Here is a 22,520-nt window from a genome sequence, read left to right as displayed (position 1 = left end):
TCTAGAAGGAGCAGTAGAAAAGGCACACATTATTTTCTTCCCATTTCATAGGCCCATCTTTGCCTTCAAAAAGGTATTTGTGAATGGAAAAGATGAACATATTTGTAACTCCGGGACCTTCTAAGAGGCTCTTCAGGGGCCTGGTTAGAAGCAAATGGATCTGGTCCCTTTCATCTGCTTTGACTCCTCTTGTTCTGCTGTGAGTGTGAGGGGCTGCGGATGCACTAATAGCAAGAGGGCACTGTTCTTGGAGACACGAGAACCAGGCCTGCGTCTTAATGCAAATACACTCAGGGCAGGAGCCGCATCTAAAAAGCAGACCCAGATAATAAAAACCTTTCATAGAAGGTTTCTGGAGAAAACACACAATTGAGGAGGGAACATATTACTTGTTTTCTTTTAAAAATCCTCTTAAGAACCCGTGATCAACATCCATTTCAGCTCTGAAGTGGCCAGGGCTTTATGAAAGCCGGTGGGATGAACAGTTAGTCCCCAATTCCTGGCTTGGTTCTGACTGCCATTTAATTTTTACATGATCATGGGGATAACACCAAGGGAGACAGAACTTGGGTCTGGGAGGTGATGAAGTGTGAAATTTGTAGGCTCACTTTGTCTTCCTAGGCAGAGTGCTAGCATGGGTTTCTTTCTTTCCCAATAATGGAGTACCTCCAAGGACTAATTCTGTGCGGACATGAAAACGCACATGTTTAATGTAGATACACAATTGGCTGCTTTCCAATGGATACTAGACATATGTTAGGTAAATTCTAAAATACCCTTCTTGGGTCTTCTCACCATCATAGAATCACGGTATGAAAGGATGGTGGGATATAGGAGGTTGATGGGAATGGGTTGGTTGGGTACTTGATTCTAGGCAGCAGAAGTGTGATCCAGAGTACTGATGTGAATTTAGAATCATCCATTGGTCTCTGTGAATACTGACCCCACACCACCATCATTTCTGAATTGTCAGACGGCAACAGCCTCCTAGGCGAAAGAAGTTTCTACTTTTCTTCTCAACATCTTCATGGCACCAAAAGACGCATAAGACACACAAATGCATTCTCATTGCATTTAAGAAAAAGCTCAGGATACTTTACCCAGAGTGACTTAGCATCCCAGTTCAGTTTCTTGTGGTGGCGGAGCCAACAGCAGCTGCTCTTCCCCTTCTCCTTCCTTCCCATCCTTCTCTTCCTCCTTCTCTTTCTACTCCTTTTTCTCCATCAGTGGAGCTCTTTTCTCAGTCTTTCAAAAGGACCTCTTTTTTTCAATCCCAGGACCCCCAGTATGTGGTACTCTGTTAGTACTTTCTATCCCCATTTCTGGTTCCAATGACCTATTCAACCATCTATTGTTGTGGTTACTCAGCTTAAATGATAAATCTCAACCTGAACCCTGCAACATGTTTTATGTCCTCTAGTCTCAATCAAAGTGACTATTTCAGGTCCTTTCCTTGTGGGCCTGAAGCCTCAGAGGATAGGCACAAAGCCTGTGTCATCTCCTGTACCTGGCACACCAGGATGAAACCAGCAAGTATTTGCCGACTTAGTATGTGGCTGACCATAGGGGCAGCATCTGAGATGTTTTCTTGCTGACCTGTGAATCAGCCATCAAGCTGCACTCCTTCTCATTTTCAGAGCTTGCCTGGGGCACATGGCAGGGTTGACTTGATGAGCCATCGAAAAGTGGCTTCTTTTAATACCATTTTGCATTGTAGATTTCTCTGTCAGCAGAAAACCGAGACAGAAAGCAAACAGTGGCGCAGTCAAACTTGCGATTTGGTACAGCATATAAGAGAAAAACACGTCCACTCCATTTAATTTACTGAATTTGTCCCTTTAAAAAAATCCCCTGAATTCAGGCAATCCAGTTTGTGCAGCCCCAGTGCGACAGGGATCAATATCTGGCTTCTGAGAGATGAGACGGTACATACTGCAGATTCAGAACTAAAAATCCATATGGCCGGCTGTGATTCAGGACAGCGCTGTAGGGCTGCAGGCCACAGAGAGAATGATCCCTACCCTGGCCTGCGGGAATGAGAAATGGAAGAGAAGGCAGACTTCCCATGCATTATCTCAAAACTGGGAAACTGCAGTAAAGGAGTTAGCCAGGAGACAGGTTTTGTTAATCCTAGGATTACAATCATGGCTTTCTTACATTTTCCCAGACATTCATCTTTATAGAATCCTCTAGGATGTATGCAATTTTCTGTCACTGTGAACATACAGAATATACAAAATGTATCTAGGTTTTGGACTGTGGTTCTGATTATTCTGTCAGGTAGATTCTAAACAAGGGGGTCTCACAGAGTTATGAGAAAATATGAGAAAAATGAAGCTCTTCATGGGCATTAACAAAATGTAACTCAATTTATATTCTATGACTTTAGGTACCAGTTTTTAATAAATACTTGTCAACAAAGTTGTGAAATGCTCTTCTATAGGTTCTATTCTTAGTAATTTTCCTGTATATTCAATATTTCCCTTGGTTTACAAATGGAAGTCCTTTTTTAAAAATTATTCTTTGATGATTTCCAACATGTACACAATGCATTCTGACCTCACTTACTACTGCTCTCTCTATCTCACTCTACTCTTGTCATTAAGACCTTAGAAGACCTCTGTGTACTAGTCAGCATGACATATCCACTGTAGCATGAGGAACGTACCAATGGCTACACCTCTGAAGGCAATGGCCCTTTCTCTCCCAGTGGCCATCTACAACTAATAGTACTTGGGGGACGATCAGGGCCTCATGACTCACTCTCCTACCCTTGAGTGAATTTTGACAGGCCTGGGCACAACTGCATCTGTGTGAGTTCCTGATTACACTGACCATGTCATGTCAAGAACACAATCTTTTACAGATGTCCTTCATATCCTCTAGCTCTTATATTCTTTCTCCTTTCTTTCCTGTGATGTATCCTGAGACTCAGAGGAGTTGGTATCAATGTACTTTTTATGGATGGTCACTCTATGTTCACTCATGCTCAGCCCCTTGAATATCCATGAATCTCTATATTCAACCATTCACTGAAAGAGAGACTTCTCTGGTTAAGTCTGAGAGTAGAACTTGTTTTCAGGCATACACAAATATTTAGGAGAGAGTGTGGTACATATCTATTTAGCAGAACAATAATAGTAAACTCCTTTCTAGTGCTTCTGACTTTCTCAACCATGGCCTTTGATGATGCACAATAGCAGGCACGAATTGCCTTCTGCAGAGCAGGCTTTGGATCCCATCATAATACAGTTAGTTACCTTCATAACAGTTATGCCACTATTGCACCAGTGGGCACATCTTGCCTGGTAGTCAATATTATAGCATATAATGTCCACAGATGGATAAGATCACCAGTGACTTTTTTTGCTCGTGACCTGCATAGAACCTTCTGGCACTCGTAAAGCTAGTCACAGAAAGGAGGTTCCCAGCATAGTCCTGGCTTGATTTCTCAGTTTCCTGCAACCAAGGCATGTGGTGTTTTCAGCAATAGTGTCTTACTGTCTAGTTCTAATGGGCAACCAAGAGCAGTATCAATAGCTTGTGTTGTTTGGGAAGCGATGCCAGTGGAATGTACCTGACCAACAACTCATAAGGAATTTCCCCATGTTACCACTGGGATCTTTGTTTAATTAATCATGGCTTCCAGGATTGATATCCCAGCCATGGAGGTTTTCTCTGAAGACTGCTGCAAAGAAGGGTTGCTGAGAAGAAAAGGAGGACTATGGAAATGTATTGATAAGTAAGGTCTCCCTGAGAATTAAGGCGACTTTTTCCCAACACCATCATGCGATTGTTAGTGGGTATTCAGCAACATAGCCAATGGTTATGCTTGATGAGGCCAGACAAGATCTTGACTTCCATCTACTATGAACTGACCAAAGAAAGTAGAAATTATAAGGAGAGGGTATTGGCCATTGGGGAAACAGCAGGGGTAGTGTTTGTTCTATTTTGGGATTTTAGGGAAGGATAGATGCTAAGTCAAATGGGGGCAGGGCAAGGAAGCAACTTAAGTTCAGCAAAATGGACTGGTGGCTGAGTGTGGATGGACTGTAGTCCAGAGACTGAGATGGTAAAAGGATGGAGAGTAACCACCTGGGCACTATGAGAAGGTCGTCACAAAGATTCCCTCACTGTACCTTGTGTCTTTTGAGAGTCTGCCCAGTGCCATCCACTGCTGAAGCTCTGACCTCAAAGCCAACAATGGTAGAATTGATTTCAGTGAAAATAGAACATGGAAATGGAGCTTGTGCATTAAACGCTACCAGATATCTGGAAGGAAGCTGAAAAATTCATGTCACTGTGGTAATGCCTCAAATTAGCAGATGTTAGGAAAGTGGAGTGTAAGCTAAATTTGTCATTGTTTTCCTTGGGGAACTAACGGTGGGGACAAAGATGCTTTTTAGTTTAGTTTAGTTTTTTGTTGTTCCTGTATTATGTATTCCCCCCCTCGTCTTGACAAATCTTTTTGTAGGAAAATAGCTGATGAGTGTAAAAGGCTGTCATTGTGGTAAGCACTGACATTCAGCACCTCAATATTTAATTGGTGCAGTTCCTGTTAATATTTTATTCATGCTCACCCTCGGACAGGGTATGAGGACATTGATAATTACATAATTTTCCCTGTGTAAATTTGTGCACCCTGGTTTGCTCCAGTCTCTGATAAAACTTGCATTTTCTTCTCTCTCTCCCTCTCCCCCTCCCTCCCCCCCTCTCTCTTTCTCTCTCCAGCTCTCTCATTTGGGTTCATGTCTCAGAATTAAAGTTGAGGGTCCATTAGGTATCACTCATCTGTGAGATGGTTTTTGTATCTTTCCACTGATTCCATTGTAGAAGAGCTTTTTTGAGCTTAGCTGGTGCCCTAAATAGGAATTATATTATCCCTTCAATGTAGAATGGGAATGGAGAGAAATGCCTTCATTCCCAACAGCTTGGGGGAAGTGCTTTATATAGTTAGACCAGCTATATCTAATACATGTAGTTTGCTGATAAGTGAAATGAAAATCAGAATTCTTCATGGTTTTCAATTGATGACATACATTTAGTAATTCTAAGTCCATTTGCCTTGGAATGATACCTTTTGGGATGTAGATATTTTTCAAATAATAATAGTCACATTTTGTGACTATAAATAGAAAGTAGACATATACTTTTTGTAGTAGAATTGCCATAAATTGTGAAAAAAAATGTGTTAAGGGTGATTAGGATTCTCTTATAGCCCTGAAAATAATTCATTCAGTCCGTATTCTGGCAAATATCTGCACCTCAGGGTATCTTATTTACATGGCTATCTATCTATTATTAGTAAGCTATTTTCTAACCATCTGTCTTTTTGTTTTAAATCATAAAACCCATTGCCCTTTGCTTGGTTTTGATCTTTTGTTTCACTGTTCATTTGACTAAAGCTACTTCCACCCATGCTCTCTGTGGTACGGAAGTTTCTGAAATTTATTTTTCATTTCTTCATTGTCTCCTTTCTGCTTTCTCAACAGGAGCATTTCCAGTGCACTTCAGGTGGTCTTCTGTCTTTTTCCTTTTTATTTGTCTATTTTGTTGCGTTTCTTCATTCTCTTGACCTCTATAAATATTCCACGCTTCTTGGGAATTTCCTGCTGGGTTTTCTATTCAATCTCAAATCTAGCTTATTTCAAAGCTATTGTCTTCTGTGACAACGCCATGTCTCTACCCAGAGAAATCCTTATTTGTTTGGTGTCTTAAATTTCAATGATGTTGCCAGGTTCGGTTTTCCCTTTAACATGGTTTTTCTATATGCAGTCAATTATCTTTGTTTTCATCTCATCTCTAGCTATTCTCTTCAATCTCCAGTCCTCCCTCCCCTTTTAATACTTCTCCATGTAGGTTCAGAAAGTTGAGTGCTTAGATTTCTGCAACTCCATCACATAGTTCAATTAGAGATAACCCTTTCCTTTGCTGCAAGAGGATGCTTTCTTTACTCTCAATGCTAGATGGAAATCTGAATTTTGTGTTCTTGGCCTGTGGAACACAGGAGATGTGGAGATGACAAAAAGGGAAGTTTTCAGGTAACCGTCAGCCGATTCATTTTCAAGTTCTCTGATCATTGCAGATAATTATTTTTTGTCATTTCAGGGGATGGGGGAAGTAGAGGGAAATTGTTGAATTGGGGTGGTAGAAGTAAAGCTAAATAGCATAGAATCCCTTTAGAGGATTTCTTCTTACACAAGAAATTGGAGTTTTGTATGTTTTAAATGATTGGGAACAGTGCTCTACTCTATTTCAGTAGGGTTACCTGGCTTCCTGATGGGGCTGGCGATGAGTTAACCAAACCTTAGGAGCTATTGCTTGGGGACCACAGGTCTTCTGGGAACCATATGGATTTAAACAATGAACTCTCTCTCCTCTATGAATCCTTCAGAGGCTTTTCCTGAGTATGTTGTTTATCACAGCGCCACAGGACTTAGAGCAAACACTGATGCTGAAGCTTATGGTTGGATGTTATGACACAGACTTCAGGATATAGAGGTTCATATTAATTAAAACCTCTTATCTTCTCTTTCTTGTTCAAAGCATCCGAAAGTCCATTAACTATCCATGTTTGATAAGCATCTCTGTACCATTTAGGGATCCATAGTCCATCTTTAGTGATACCTCACCATTTGTTAGAGTAGGACCTTTGAATCTTCTGTCATGGATGCATTGGGAAATCTGGAGGAAATCTGCACTCTGTCTATATAAATGGTTTTAAATGAATAATGAAAAAAGCCTCACAGGAAATGATAATGAAGTGCAGTGACCACAATCTTAAAAGACAAACCTGTGATGTGATAATATATATATGATTTCTTATTGATAAAGAGAACTGGTGTGTTCAATAAGTCCTTCAGATTCAGCATATTGATGAGCATCAACATTTTCAAGATCCTGTGTAGTTATAACATTACATGAAAGTATCTATGATCTTTTTTGGCAGCACAGGGAGATGTATCTCAGTGGTAGAGTACTTGCCTGGCAGACACAAGATTCTGGGATCCATAAGAGGTACTGCTACCTAAAAAGGTTCTAAGAACATATCTGATTTCTAATGATAATATCTATCAGACACTGTGATTATTTTTGTGGCTTGTTGTTTATCAACACTCAAGTAAAGAAAATTCTGAATTTCAACAGTAGATTATAGAAAATCACAACTTTTCCCGAACAATTTCGGGACTCATGAATTCTACCCATGGGCTGTTTGAAGACTGGCCAACCCTAAGTTTGTGGTCCTGCCCTAAACTGCTGAGTTTGACTCACTTCCATGTCTGTATTCTAGTGCTATGAAGGGAAAGAGACAACTTAAGGGCAAGTGATCAAGTCATGTCTATTATTTCTTCCATTGGTTTTAACCTTAGTCCTGTGACCACACAGATCTTTAAGGGAAAGTAGAATGGACCTGTGCAGGCATGTGTGTATATATATGTGGGTATAACCATGTGAATATGGGCTCATCTAAAGCTGAGGAGGGGTTTAATTATGAAACAGAGCTTCAGCTAGAGAAATGCTTACTCCCCACTACATGAATATTGCATTCCCTAAAGTATGCCTGAAAGCCAATTTCCTACCAACCAGGTTCAGAAGAGATTGTGTGATTTAGAAAGTCTTATTGTGTGGATTAATTACAATGTATTCAAGTGATGGACAAAGAGGTATCATTCAATAAACATTTACTGAAGCCGACTGTCATATGACTGAGATCACAAACCATATGAGAGAAGATACTGAACTTCTTGTGATGTGAAGAGATTCATGCCTAAATTCATTCAACACATATTTAATATGGATTGAGTTTGGATTATATGTCACTTAGGTATGGTTCCAGTTGTTCAGGAGATAATAGTAAGCAATACAAAGTCTTTGTTCTAAGACATCTTCCATTTTTCTTTGAAGAAATAAATCTGATGTTCCAGGGGGGCAAAGAACATTAAAATAAAGGTTTCACCAGGTATGTTGTAGGAGGCAGAATTCTAAGATGGTGTCTATAGTTCCATGGCCATACTCCTAGAACATCACTCCTTGAATCTTCACTCTGAGACTGGCATCTGCATATATGGTGAGAAGGTATTTCTGTGATTATGTGATGCTGTGTGCTGTAGGAGAGGAGACCAAAGATGGGCTTAAGGTTCTCAAGTTAGTTGCTTTTGAATTAGCTCAAAGAAAGGTTGTCTTGGGTGACACTGATTTCTTCTGGTAAAGCCCCTTAGAGAGGAACCATAACCAACATGAAGTTATTGAGAAATTAATCGTGCTGTTCTCTATGAAGCAAATAGCTCCATTGTGGAAGGGATCACAAGGAAAGGACCCAAGAACAGGCCATACAAGCTAAGCACATCCTCACCTCCCTGTTACCAATGAAGCAGGGACCCAGTCACATAGATGCAAGGAGCAAATGTCTCCAAGGCTGTACCTAGGTTTGGAGATAGATTCTTTCAACTCTAGATTTTAGAGAGAGATAGATTCTTTCAACTCTAGATTTTAGAGAAAGACACAGTCCACTTGGTTGTACCCTTGTGTGAACTTGAACAGAGAACCTAACTTAGCTGTACTTGAGCAGAAACTGGACAACTAAATGCATGGTTTTATTGTATTTTGTAATTAAAAAATTATTACTTAAAACATTTTTATACAGGTATATATTATAATTGAACATATTCTTCCTAGTCTCATTTTTCATTCTCCCTCTTAGTTACATTTCTTTCCCTAGACAAATTTACTGCTAATTTTATTTAACATATGCATATATATATACATGATTTTATGTGACTGTATAAAATCTTGGAACAACAAATGAGGAAAAAATCCATGATATTTATCTTCCTAAGACTGGCTTAATTCACTTAAGATGATTGGCTCCAATTTCATTCATTTTCCTACAAATGATATGGCTTCCCTGTCTTAATGACTGAAAAATAAAAACCAATGCATGCTGTTTTATGCCATTAACTTTATGGTCATCTGTTGTTTAATATACATAGAAAATGAATATGAATGATCTTGGCCAAGGATGACCAGGAAAGGAGTCCCTGATAAGAAAGGACTCAGTGGAGTCAGGAAGGGGTGAAGAGACCACAACAGCCATATTCATGGAGGAGCAAAGGAAGACTTTTTAGGGGTGGAGCACAACCCAGGGGTGGACCAGAGTTGGGGAGACCCCAGTAATGTGGAAAGAATAACTTGAATAAGATTGCAAATGGGAGAGCTGATATAGGGCAGTTGTATAGCCTGCCAACCCTGCTAAAGGATAGGAGTCTGAACATCTAAGAATGAAGACAGACACAGTACCCCACTATGTACTGGCTATTTTCTGTGAAGTGAAAAGTAGTCAAGGGTGAGAAAAGGTGGGGACAAATGGGATCAGGGGAGAATTAGAATCATGGGTTTGTATTTACACAATGTAAAATTTCACCTAAGTGACATAGCCAAGGGTGTAGTTTTATGTACGTGTGTATTTATCTATTCATTAAGCAATTTGCTATGTGGGATATCCACGTGTATGTGTTTATGTATGTGTTCCAGATTTTGACAATGAGTGTCTTCATTAATCACCTTTTAACTTATTTTTTCAGACTGTCTCACTGAACATGGACCTCAGAAATTAGACAAGATCAGGTGTCAGCAAAGCTCCAGAGATCCTCCTATCTCCATCTTTTAAGCTTTAAGATTACAGGTACATGATTACATGCCTGGATTTTATATGGGTGCTGGTCATCTGAACTCAGAACATAATGATGGTGCAGAAAAATCACTTTACTGACTGAACCCTCTCCCCAGCCCTGGGAAGTTGTAAGTTTAGAGTTCAGGAGAGTTTGGGGATAGAGATAGTAGAAAGTTCTAACATATAGATGACACACTTACTCTCTCCGTGAGTGAGTGAGTGTGTGTATGTATGTGTGTGTGTGTGTGTGTGTGTGTGTGTGTGTAAGGGGTGTGAACATGTGAGTGCACATGTCAGAAGAGACAAGAAGAGGGTGCCAGATCTTCTGGAAGGGGAGTTATAGGTGGTTGTGAGCTGCCCAATGTGAGTGCTAGGATCTTACTTAGGTCCTCTGGAGGAGCAGCAAGTACTCAGCTTCTAAGCCATCTCTCTAGTCCTAAAGATACTATTTAGATCATGATACTGGGAGATAAAATACAAAACTGAATGCTAAATTATTGAGCTTGAAAGAAACTTGAGGAACTGGCATCTTGTAGAGGAAAACACTCTGGTCCAGAAGTTTAAGTGATATCTGGTATGTGCCTCAGTATACAGGCTGCTAGCAGAGCTTGGCAAACCAGAGGTTTGCTTTCTAAGTACCCCACTTGATTTTTCCTTTATCTCACATACTTGATAATGAATCTTAAAGAGTTATCAGGCTCAACTATTTTCCTTTTGTGGGGATACAATCCCAGATACTGACTTCAGAGGTATTCTCCCTTCCTTGGGGGCATCATCCCACAAGATGCCGATTTGATCTGCTGGCAATGGGAGGCTGGAGCTCATGTGACAAATACAATGTATTCTCTGTTGTCTATAAACCTCATGCCATCAAATTAATAATGAAAAACCTCTCATCAAATGCCTCCCCCATCCCTGTGCTCAATGGCCTGCAGCACATTTGGACTCATCAATAGGTGTTCAACAATATTACAACTTGTTTAAATCTTGGTAAAGTAGTGTTGGGCACTACTGCTATTGACTTCCCTTTTCTAATTACCACCTAAAGGTGACAGATGATGGAGCTCTAATGACCACATTCTTGAAGAGTGAGTGGGTTTCAACTCTTAGTGTCTAGGCTGTTCCAAGGAAAGAGACCTCCTCTCGTGAAATCAGGTCCCTTTTAGAAAGACCCCCATCTGGCATGCAGGCAATATTGGAGACCTTACACTGGGAAGTGTCTGGGACTGTTATGAAGCCAGAGGATTCTTTGTGTGAATGGGCATGGTTATTGCTGGAATTCTAAGGTTCATGGAACTAGCTGTGGCCAGATTTTATAATAGTTTGTTATAAGGATTTGGAGAATGCATTTTCTTTTTCTGCAACTCAATCTAACTTTTATTTTATGCTTTTGTTTTGCTGGCACGGGGAGCATGACTTTGTAATACTTAGATTTGGCTAGGTTAGGCCTGGACGACATTTAATGTTTGCTTTCTGAAGTGCCATTTCCCCTGATCTGACCTTATTTAGAAAGCCAGATTGCTGAGATTTGATAGGTGCATCTCCTTGACACACCGCCTTGCAGCACACATCCTGGCCTTCTGGCTCTTCCTATCTTCCCATACTTTCTTCTGCAGTATTTCCAGGCTTAGGTATAGAGGTTGTGTTGCAGAGGTGTCAATTGGGGTTCAGTACCCTGAAGTCAGTTCTCTGAATTTTAGCCAGTTACAGATTTTTGTGATGATATTTGTTGCAAAAAGATATTTCTTTGATGAGGTGAGAGCTACACTTACCTGTGGATATTTAGAATACAAAAGGAATTACACTGGTTCAGGAGAGCAGCAGCAGTAGGCCCTTTTCTAGGGTCTATGATCTCGCTAGCACAGGTAGTTGGCATGAATTCCCTCCTATTGAACAACTTTAAGTCCAGTTGCACTGGCTGTTGGTTACCTCCAAGATATGAGAGCCATTATGACACTCTTGTGTATATTTGGCCATGTTGGTCATTGCTGTGGTTTGTGACAACACACTTTGGACACAAGACTTTGAGGAACCAATCTGGAATGGTCCTAGAAACCCCCTACCTGGGGACGACCCCGTGTAGTATCCAAAGGTGGTATACCAGCTGGTTTGCTGGTTTTGTTTGTCAACTCGACACAAGCTGGAGTCATCAGAGAGGAAGGACCCTCAGTTGAGGAAATGCCTCCACGAGATCCAGCTGTAAGGCATTTTCTTAATTAATGGTTAATAAGGGAGGGCTTAGCCTATGGTGGGTGGTGCCATTCCTGGGATGGTGGTCCTGGATTCTGTAAGGAAGCAGGCTGAGCAAGCCAAGAGAGACAAGCCAGTAAGCAGCACTCCTTCATGGATTTTGTATCAGCTCCTGCCTATAGGTTCCAGACCTGCTTGAGTTCCTGTTCTGATTTCCTCCAATGATGGATTATTATCTGGAAGTGTAAGCTAAATAAATCCTTTCCTCCCCAACTTTCTCATTTGTCATGGTGTTTCATCACAGAAATAGAAACTCTAAGACAGGTGTATTCAATCAGTATTGCCACCTAGCTTTACGTTTTCTTAACCTCTGAGCCATCTCTCCAGCCCTAGCTTTAAGTTTCCTTAATTTTTTTGTAAGAGATGGTTTCTCAAGAATTTGCCCTTGTGTATCTAGGGTAATGTGTATCTTATAACACATTTAATGAGTGTCTGGGCAATTACTAGTGTTCTGAAAAAAGAAAGTTTAGGAAGTAATTTCATTTGTAAAGGGCTATGGTTTGAGTTGTACCATTTATTTGGTCATATACTTACCCTTTCATTCATCAAATACTTAGGTAATTCATACAATATTTCATGACCTGTGCTAGAGCATTGAGATTTAAAAACCCACAGCAAAAGACACCTACCCACCAAATTGTATCTAATCTTTGTATAATTTATGTGCATGGAATTGACCTGTGTTCTAAATGACCTTAAGACTTTCATAGAATCCATTATGGAAATCTACCAGAGTTTTTATCAAGTGCCCTAAAGTCCCTTGGGTTGTTTCTAACCTTTGTTTCAAACAGTGCTAAAATGCACAACTATACATGACTACAGAGTTTAATAAGTCTGTAGACATGTGGAGGCTATTGGTCCTTCTCAGACCAGTTCTATTACTTACCAATCAGGACTCACATCTGTTTTTAAACAGTCCAACCTTACTTCAAGGGTACTTTCTGGGGATCTTTCTATTCTATTTTTTAATCCTGAGATTCACAGGCTTCTTCTATTTCTATTCACAGGTCATACATTTGTCAGCATCCTGAATCTGTAGGTTAAAACCACTGTCATCCAAAACATGCTCTGAGAAACACTATTCCTGAAAAGTATTCTTAGTCCTGAGGTCCTTTTTCCAGTTTGGTCTTGGGTACCTCTGTAGAGAGTCAGTTATCTGAGCATGCATGGGATTGTTTCTGTGATCTCAATGGTGTTCTACTGGTTTCAGTGTCTGTGTTGTGCCAGTACCATGCTGATTTGGTTATTACAGTTCTGTAAATATACATATAATCAGGTACTGTGATACCTCCAGCTTTGTTACTTTTTTGTTCAAGATTGCTTTGGCTATTATGATCTTTTATGTTTTAATATGAATTTTAGAAATTTTTAGAATGTGAAGTGTCCTGCTCCACACCCCTTTTGTGGGATTCCACCAGAAAGTTTTTATTTTGAGTGATGTGGACATTTTAATGCTATTTTAAAGCAGTATTGGAGGTCTTTCTATTTTAATGTAGTTCCTTCAGACATGGGCAGATCTTCCTATTTTTAGTGTGTCTCCTTCAGTTTCCTTTATTGGGAAGGGAAGGTCCTCTTGGCTGTTTTCCTAGGCGTTGTGCTTTGTTATTGCTTGGTTATATCCATTACAGCTGGGATCACTGTTGGGATTCCTTTCTCAGCAGGATCATTATTGAGGCATAGAAAGATTACTGATTTTTTATTTTTAAAGATTTATATTTTTGAAGATGTATGTGTATTTGTATTTGCGGGTTGTGTGTGAGAGTGTAGTGCCTGCAGAGACCAGAAGAGGGCATCAGGTGTCTCAGAGCAGGCATCCCCGCAGTGAGTGGTGCTGAGAACTGAGCTCAGGTCCTCTGAGAGAGCAGTATACAAACTTGAGCCATTCTTTCCAGGACAACATTACTGATTTTTGGATGCTGTCTTTTCATCCTGGCACTTTACTAAATTTATTTCTTACTTCTATTTTCTTTGACAGAGTCTCTAGATTTTTCTATCTACTAAATTATATTTAAAAATGTGAAATGTTTACCTTTCTCCCTTTATATTGTGAATTTTTTCTTTCTTTTTTCTGGCCTGATTTTCCAGAATGATGCTTCCCATAGTTCACTTCAGCTGTCAACTTGGCACATCCCAGAGTTACCTGAGAGTTTCAACTGCGGAATTGTCTTCACCAGATCACAGTAGGGGCATATCTTTGGGTGCATTTTGTCCTTTGATAATTGATGCAGGAGGACCCAGTGCACTGTGAATGGTACCATCCCTAGGCGGGTGCGCCTGGGTTGTATAACTAAGGTAGCTGAGCAGGGCAGAGGGAGCAAGTCAGTAAGCAGTGTTCCCCCATGGTCTTTGCTTCGGTGTCCACTGACAGTTACTGTTTGCACTCCTGTCCCCAGTTCCCTCAGTGATGGACTAGAACCTGGAAGAGGTAACGAACTTTTTCCTCCCCAAGTAGATTTTTCTCAGGGTGTTTATCACAGCAACAGAAAGTAAACCAGAGCAATGTTGAATAGAAGCATGTAGGGAGAGATCCAGGTGCCCATGCCGCAGACCATGCCTGTTTTGCTCGTGGCTACAGGTGCGTACCGGGCGTGGATAAAAGAATGAGGAGACAGACACTCTCTCTCTTTTTGGGATTCCGGTCGGGTCTCAGAAAGCTTCTGAGACTAACCTTGGTTGCCGGTTTCTCTTGTAAGTGCCTTCCCACAATAAATAGTCACCCATATCCTCATCAAGTGTATGATTTATATTTCCTTATTAGAAGCAATTGAAAATAGATCCCTTACATTGTTACCAGTCTTAGAGGAAATGCTTTTGACATTCTCTCATTCACTCCAATGTGGACTATGTGATGTTTATATAAATTTCTTATGCTTAGTTACCATCTTTCTGTATTTAACTTATTAAGGGCTTTATCACAAAGAGTATTGTGTTTCAGGAATGTTTCTATGGGCCAAAGTTTGACTACAATACCCCTTTTCCTCTGCTCCTCAGTTTTAGCACAACAAACGCTGTGTTTTTCAAGGTGCAGTTTAATGTGCCTTACATTATTAATCAAAGCTTCCAGAACTTTCTTCTGATGTCAATCTCATATAAGTAGTACTCCCCATACACCATGCTTACCTTCTCTCTACTTTTCCTTGGACTATAGTTTGGTGTTCGTTATTCTGTTCCTCACTGTATACTGTGAGCTCTTCATGGACCAGGGGCAGATTTTCTTCTCTCCAGGCCCTCTCCTGTGCCTGTCCCTCTCACCCATGTGCTGCTGTACATGACATTAGTGATTAATTAGTTTATCGACTTACATAGACAATACAGGAGTTGCTTCAAAATGCTTATGGATCTGAAAGGTCCTAGATAGGAGGATTTATGGTTGAGAATCAGATGACCTTACAGGTAAAAAGTTGAAGAATTGAGGAAGTAGGTGGGTGTGCAGAATCATTTAAACTATCTTATGAGGGTAAAATAAACAGGTCAAGTAATGGTAATACCAGTTGGGCTTCTCATTCTTAGTTGGCCGTAAAAAAAATCACACCACAGTTAATTTCTAAAAATATATTCAGTTTTTAAGACTAAAAGTACTTCTCCTTCCTTTCTTTTCTCTTTCTCTCTTTGCAGATTATATGCCTATTGAAGATCCTTTTAGCCTATTTAGTCTCTTTTCTTTTTATGAATTTTAAAATTTATTTCTATTAATATTATTTTGAAAATTTCTTACATATATACAGTCTAACTTAGCCATATTCATCCATCACCTCCCTTTCCAACTTCCCTAGATATCTCCCATTTCACTCCCAACGTAATGTCTTAAAAAACGCACTAGTCCAATTGTCCTAAATGAACACGTGTGTGGACTCAGCTGTCCATATGTCCTATCCTGAGGTAGAGAGCTAACGACAGCTGATTGGGGTGTGGTCTCTTTTCTGAAAAAGCACCCACAAACTTCTCCCTGTCAGCTCTCAGGTCCTCCTTGAATGCAGAAAAGTTTGGTGAGTTGGGTGTTAATGATGAATAAAAAAGAACAAAATGGCCAGTCTAAAACCAGCCACACATCTTTGGGAGAGAATTTTATTTCATCTATTTCTTCTGACTGAGTTGGGATTTCTCTTCTTCTCTCCCCAGCAGACGAAGATTCACAAGCTCTCTGTTGTCTGCTAGCTTCATCCTCGATTGAGCTCAACCCTGCACTCACAGCTCTTCTTCCTGCCTTCCTATGGGTACAGGAGGGATTTCCAAGGCTAGGTTCATACCAGGACAGATGACAATCACTCTGCTGTGCAGTCCCTCCACCCATTTCTTCTGTTACTTTTTGCTCCTTTACACATTTCTGATACAACTCTCTTGTTTTGCTAACTACTCTTACTTGGAGGGACTCAAGACACTTGGGCACAGCAACTGAAAGTGAAATTTTCCCAGTGTCAGAGGAGCTGGCCAGAAGGAAATCCTTAGGGTCAGAGTTCTGTACAAAGGGAGCTTGTGGTTGGAGAAGGATGCCATACACAGTTTTGTTATTCTTGTGTTTCCAGATTTGCATCCTGAAATAGTCAAGTGACAGGCTTGAGTTGCAGTATGGAATTCAGCACTAAAACAGGTTGGCTAATTGTCACCCTGCTCATTTCAACATGCCAGAGCCCCATGATGGGCCAGAGTCTGCCCAACTCAGCTGGCTAAGATGCTGGAAGCTTCAGTGATTGTTCCCTGAACCTTAAGGGAAGCTCCAATTGTTGAAGACCGTTCATAGGCTGAAACTGTAGAACAATCATTTCCAGAAAAGAAAATTCAGTCTACCTGTGTTCTTTTGTGAATCCATTTTCAAGGGAACAATTTCCCTGAAGGCTAAAACCAGACCAATGAAACCAAACCAAACCAGACCTGATCAAACCAAACTGAACCAAATTAGCACAGCCAAACCAACTGAACAACCAAATCAAACCAATCCAGACCATATCAAAGAAAACAAATCAGATCAGATAAAACCAAACTAAATCTGGTATGTGAGCTCTGGATGAGCACCAAATCTGGATCCAGGTGGCCAATGGGGAGCTTCTTCGAGTTTCCTCTTTCCTTCTGGGCGTGAGAGAATAGCATGTTGTGATACAGACCAATCCTAAATCTCATGTATTCTTCTAACTTTGTGAATCTGCTGTATTCTGTACTTACTGTGTGCCCACACCCCCAAGACATTTTTCTATCCCAAACAAGGGCAATAGAACATCATTGGTCCTATCAAGGTTTTTGCTGTAGTCTGACAGCCTTTACCCATTTAGGGACTTCTTTCTTTTTCAGGTAGTGCTATTGGGAAATTAATACAACATTGAAATGCAACCAGATGCTATATGGGACACTAACTGTGCAACACTTGGTTTTGAATTAGTGGATGGGAAGCTGCTCAGAGACCATGCCATTTGCTTAGCATATTGTGGGAGCTAGGTTGGTCAATGCTGGTTAACTAACAAATTAATTCAAGTGCTTTCTCTTGAGTTGGGCATTTGGACAAGGATTCATGGAAGACATTGGTATTTGTTTTCTGGGGGGAAGAGGATGGTACCTTATACTTTTGTTCACTTTCAGATTTGTATTCATGAAATACCTGGATGTGGCTCATTATCATAAAAGTGCCCTGGGAGCAAGTTGTATACAGGGTTAACTTAACTTTGGTAAAGCATGCCTAACTCCAACCTTTGCTCCTGGTAGAACACCTGGTGCACTGTTCTGTCTTGTTTTCTTTTGCAACCCAGCTCTCACATGCCTGCAGGTCAATGGACTGGCCATCCTGGCCTGTCACACCCCCACGGTGGCCTGTGCTATTGGCCCGCACTCTCTCAGAAGAATTGTTCACTAACAGCTTGTGCATCCATGCTGTCTCAGAAGGCTGCCATCAATACCAGTGGACAACAAGTTTGAAGGGCTGTATTATAAAGTGTCAGTCAAGTCAGAGAAATAAAATAGTTATTATTCCAGACAGAGAAGTCAGAGCAAAAATTGAGCAATGTCAGGTGTTTTGTTCATTCAGCCACATTTTTTTAAGATTTAATTTTTAATTTAAATTAGAAGCAAGCTTGCTTGACATGTCAATCCCAGATCCCTGTCACTCCCCTCCTCTCCCGCCCCCACCAACCTCCAACCTCCTATCCCATCCCCCTTCCACACCCCATGGAGAGTGAGGCCTTCCATGGGGGAATCTTCAAAGTCTGTCATATCATCCTGGTCACAGCCTAGGTCCACCCCCATATGTCCAGGCTGAGACAACATCCCTCCAGTGGAATGTGCTCCCAAGGTCTATTTGTATGCCAGGGATAAATACTGATCTATTATCTAAGGCCCCGTAGATTGCTGAGGTCTCCTCACTGGCGTCCACATTCAGGGGGTCTGGATCAGTCCCATACTTGCCTCTCAGTCCCCGGTTTGGGGTCCATGATCTTCCCCTTGTTCAGGTCAGCTGCCTCTATGGTTTTCACCAGCCAGGTCTTGACTCCTTTGATCACCACTCCTCTCTCTCTGCAACTGGATTCCAGGAGTTAAGTTCAGTGTTTAGCTGTGGGTGTCTACCTCTGCTTCCATCAGCCACTGGATGAAGGCTCTAGGATGGTATATACGGTAGTCATCAATTTTCTTATCGGGGGAAGGCATTGAAGGTAGCCTCTCCACTATTGCTTAGATTGTCTGTTGGTGTCATTCTTGTAGATCTCTGAAAAGCTCACTAGTGCCAGATCTCTTCTCAAATCTATAGTGGCTCACTTTATTATGGTATCTCTTATCCTACTCTCCTCTATTCTTCCCCTGACTCAACCTTCTCTCCCCTCCTCCTCTTCCCCTCTCTTCTTCCCAGTTCCCTCTTCCTTCCCATCCACCCATGCTCTCAATCCCCTCAGGAGATCCTGTCCCATTCCTCTTCTCCGGAGTACCAAGCATATCTCTCTTAGGGTCCTCCCTGTTTCCAAGACTCTCTGGCGGTGGGATTGTAGGCTGGCACTCCACTGATCCATGCCTAAAACCCACATATGAGAGAGTACATACCATGTTTGTCTTTTTGTGACTGGGTTACCTCACTCAGGATGGTTTCTTCCAGTGCCATCCATTTGCCTGTGAATTTCAAGATTCCATTGTTTATTCTCCTGAGTAGTACTCCATTGTGTATCCACTCTTCGGTTGAGGGGCATCTAGGTTGCTTCCAGGTTCTGGATATTACAAATAATGTTGCTATAAACATATTGGAACAGATGTCTTTGTTGTATGAATGTGCATCTTTTGGGTATATGCCTAAGAGTGGAATAGCTGGATCTTGTGGTAGACTGATTTCCATTTTCCTGAGGAATCTCCATACTGATCTCCGAAGTGACTGTGCAAGTTGACACTCCCACCAGCAGTGGAGGAGTGTTCCCCTTTCTCCACATCCTCTGCAGCATAAACTGTCATTGTTGTTTTTGATTTTAGCCATTCTGACAGGAGTGAGATGGTATCTCAGAGTTGTTTTGATTTGCATTTCTCTGAAAGCTAAGGATGATGAGCACTTTCTAAAGTATCTATCAGTCATTTTAGATTCTTCTACTGAGAATTCTCTGTTTAGTTCTGTACCCCACTTTTTGTTTATTTATTTTTAAGTTTAAATTTAGATTAGAAACAAGGTTGCTTCACAAGTCAGTTCCAGGTCCCTCTCCATTTCCCTCCCCTCCTCCCGTGCCCTCCTCCCAACCCCCCCAATATCCCCTCATTTCCCTAGGGAGAGTGAGGCCCTCCATGGGGGTGTTCATAGTCTGTCATTTCATCCAGGGCAGGGCCTAGACCCTCCCCCAAGAGTTCAGGGTGAGAGTGCATCTCACATTGTTAGATGGGAATCCAAATCCATGTGTATACTCGGGACAAATACTGATCTACTGCCCAAGGCTCAATAGATTACCTAGGCCTCCTCACTGACACCCCCATTCAGGGGGTCTTGATCAGTCCCATGCTGGATCCCCAGGCATCAGCCTGGGATTCAAGAGTTAACCCTTGTCAGGTCAGCTGTTTCTGGGGGTTAAATGAACCCAGTCTTAATCCCTTTGGTCATTAGTCCTCCCTCTCTGTTACTGGCTTTCTTGAGTTCAGCTCAGTGCTTAGCCGTGGGAGTCTGCCTCTTCTTCCATCAGCCACTGGATGAAGGTTCTGTTTCCCAGACTCTCTGGCAGTGGGATTGTAGGCTGGTACTCCCCTGATCTATGTCTAAAATCCATATATGAGATAGTACATGCCATGTTTATCTTTTTGTGACTGCGTTAGATTTGTTGATTTCTTGCATTTTTTAGTTTGTTTCTTCTTCTATTTCTGTAAGGGATTTTTTTTCATATTTTCTTTGAGGGCCTCTATTATTTTCTTGAGGTTGTTTTTAAGGTCATTCTCTTCTGTTTCATCTGTGTTGGGATGTTCAGGTCTTGCTGGTGTAGAGTCCCTAGGCTCTGTCGGGGTCATATTGATTTTTCTGTTGTTTACTTCCCATCCCTTCTTCCACTGGGAAATCTTGGGGTTTCTCCCTCTCCTGGTGAGTAAGGGTCTCAGGTTCTCTTCTGATGAGTTCAAGCAGGTCCAATACTTTGATGGGTGCAAGTGGGTTTGATACACTCTAGGTGAGGGGCAGGCCCAGAAAGGTCGAAGCAGGGGGATGTTGGGAGTTGGGGCCCTCAGCAGAGCCCACACTCACCTCAAGCAGAGGGCGGGACTCAGCTACCTTACAATATTATTCTTCATGATCCATGGATTTGAATGGAGTTTTAAAATTTATTATTGTGTTTATTTGAAAGATAATAATTATGTCTACCTACTTATCTAATACATGTCATGTTTTGGTCTATACATTCATCATAGAAATACTTAACTGGAATAATATATCTATCATCTTCATTAACTAGACACTTTTTGTGGTAACAACATTATAAAAATAAATATATTTTTGGGCTGGGGATGTAGTCCAGTAGGATAGTGCTTTCTTAGAATCCACAAAGCTTAATCTTCAATTCCAGGATGAAAATGAAGACATGTATTCTTTAGCAAGTTTAGAATTTGAGACACAGCCTTATCAACTGTATTGCTGTGCCACATAATGGGTTATTAAAATATTTTCTTCCAACCTGACTGAAACTGCACCTTTGATTGACATGTTTTCTCTTCCATCCATTTTCTCCTAAACCTATTCTTTTCTACTCTATTTCTGTGATGTAAACAAGCCATAATAATTAGACAAGAAAGAAAACAAGAGGCATCTATACAAGAGATGGAGCAGTGAAATCTCTGCTGTGAATGCAGGATCTTATATTCAGAAATCCCTAAAGAGCTCACAAAAATGGACAATTAAAATGGATACATTGGATAAAGCTGGAGGCTACAACCAGCAGATAGACTTGGGAACATCTTTATGTACTGACAACAAACAAGAAGTTAATAAAACTATGTTAGTTAGAACAGCATACAGAATGTTCAGAAACCAATATAACCAAAGATATGTATGATCTGGATAGTAAAAACTGCAAAACCCTGGTGAAAGAAGTGGAAGAGGACAATTAAATAGAAATATGTCTCCTATTTATGGGTTGGAGAAATTAATAAAAAATTGTCCATCCTACCTAAAGTGAATTATAGATTCAATACAATCCCTAACCTTCCAAAACTTCAATGATTTTTCATAGAAACAGAAATTTACATGAAATCAAAAATTCCCCTAAGTATTCAAAAATGTATATCTCCAGACTGCAAAATATATTTTACATGTGTTATAAACAAAATAACATGGGATTGGTGCAAACCAGGCACACTAACCAGCTGAACAGAAGAGAAAACTGAGGAATAAACATTTATGATGAATTTGGTTTTGATGAAGTGTTGAGATACAAAATGAGAATCGACAGCACCTTAGCAGGTAGTATTGGGAAAACTGGACAGCTACATGCAGAAGAATGACACTGGAACCTTATCTCATGCAACATGAGGAACCAACTTAGAATAGATAAAAGATTTAGCAATGTCATAAACTGAAGAGAGAGTGGAATGAAACAGGGAATCTCCTTTAGTTGACCTGGGCAATGATGTCTTGATTAAGACTCCAGAAGCAGCACAAGAACAGTATATTTCAAGCAACACAACATTAAAATTTAAAAAATTAATAGTGTGTGTGTGTGTGTGTGTGTGTGTGTGTGTGTGTGTACAACTGAGTACAGTACCCATGGAGACCAGAAAAGGTTGTTAGATCTCTTGGAGGCAGAGTTACCGGTGAGCCACCAGATATGGTGTTTAGATTCAATTCTGGTCTTCATGATTGAGTAGGAATTTATCTCATTTTATGGGCCATGTCTCCAGCCCACAACACAATATTATTGAAAAAATACGGTTTTGAAGAAGATGTGACCTGGGTATTCTATGTCTAAACTAACATAACATTTTCCTTCCTGGATACCACAGCTCTTCAAGATTACTAGAGGGGATATAAGATTCCTTTCTCTGGAAACTATTAAGGTGGAGAGGGACCATCAGGTATAGATGTGATTTGTGGATGCCACCTGAGGTGGTCTGGGAATAATTCCTACTGATTATAACTGTGGGGTCTATTCATAGGACAATCCAACTATCCTTCAGGTGG

At 40.8% G+C, this 22,520-nt stretch overlaps 1 long non-coding RNA gene across 2 annotated transcripts in view; it reads left to right on the top strand.

The window, feature by feature from the left end:
- LOC106021435 overlaps positions 1 to 22,520 on the top strand; it is a 261,306-nt gene that overhangs the window by 160,259 nt on the left and 78,527 nt on the right. For both annotated transcript variants that reach the window (XR_005874869.1, XR_005874870.1), the window contains exon 3: positions 9,582 to 9,682. This is a non-coding gene — a long non-coding RNA (uncharacterized LOC106021435). The remainder of the gene's footprint in view (positions 1 to 9,581; positions 9,683 to 22,520) is intronic.

This window comes from Mesocricetus auratus, unplaced genomic scaffold (assembly GCF_017639785.1).
Source record: "Mesocricetus auratus isolate SY011 unplaced genomic scaffold, BCM_Maur_2.0 Super-Scaffold_100691, whole genome shotgun sequence".
Classification (NCBI taxonomy): domain Eukaryota; kingdom Metazoa; phylum Chordata; class Mammalia; order Rodentia; family Cricetidae; genus Mesocricetus; species Mesocricetus auratus.
This window is presented reverse-complemented; position numbering and strand designations above follow the sequence as displayed.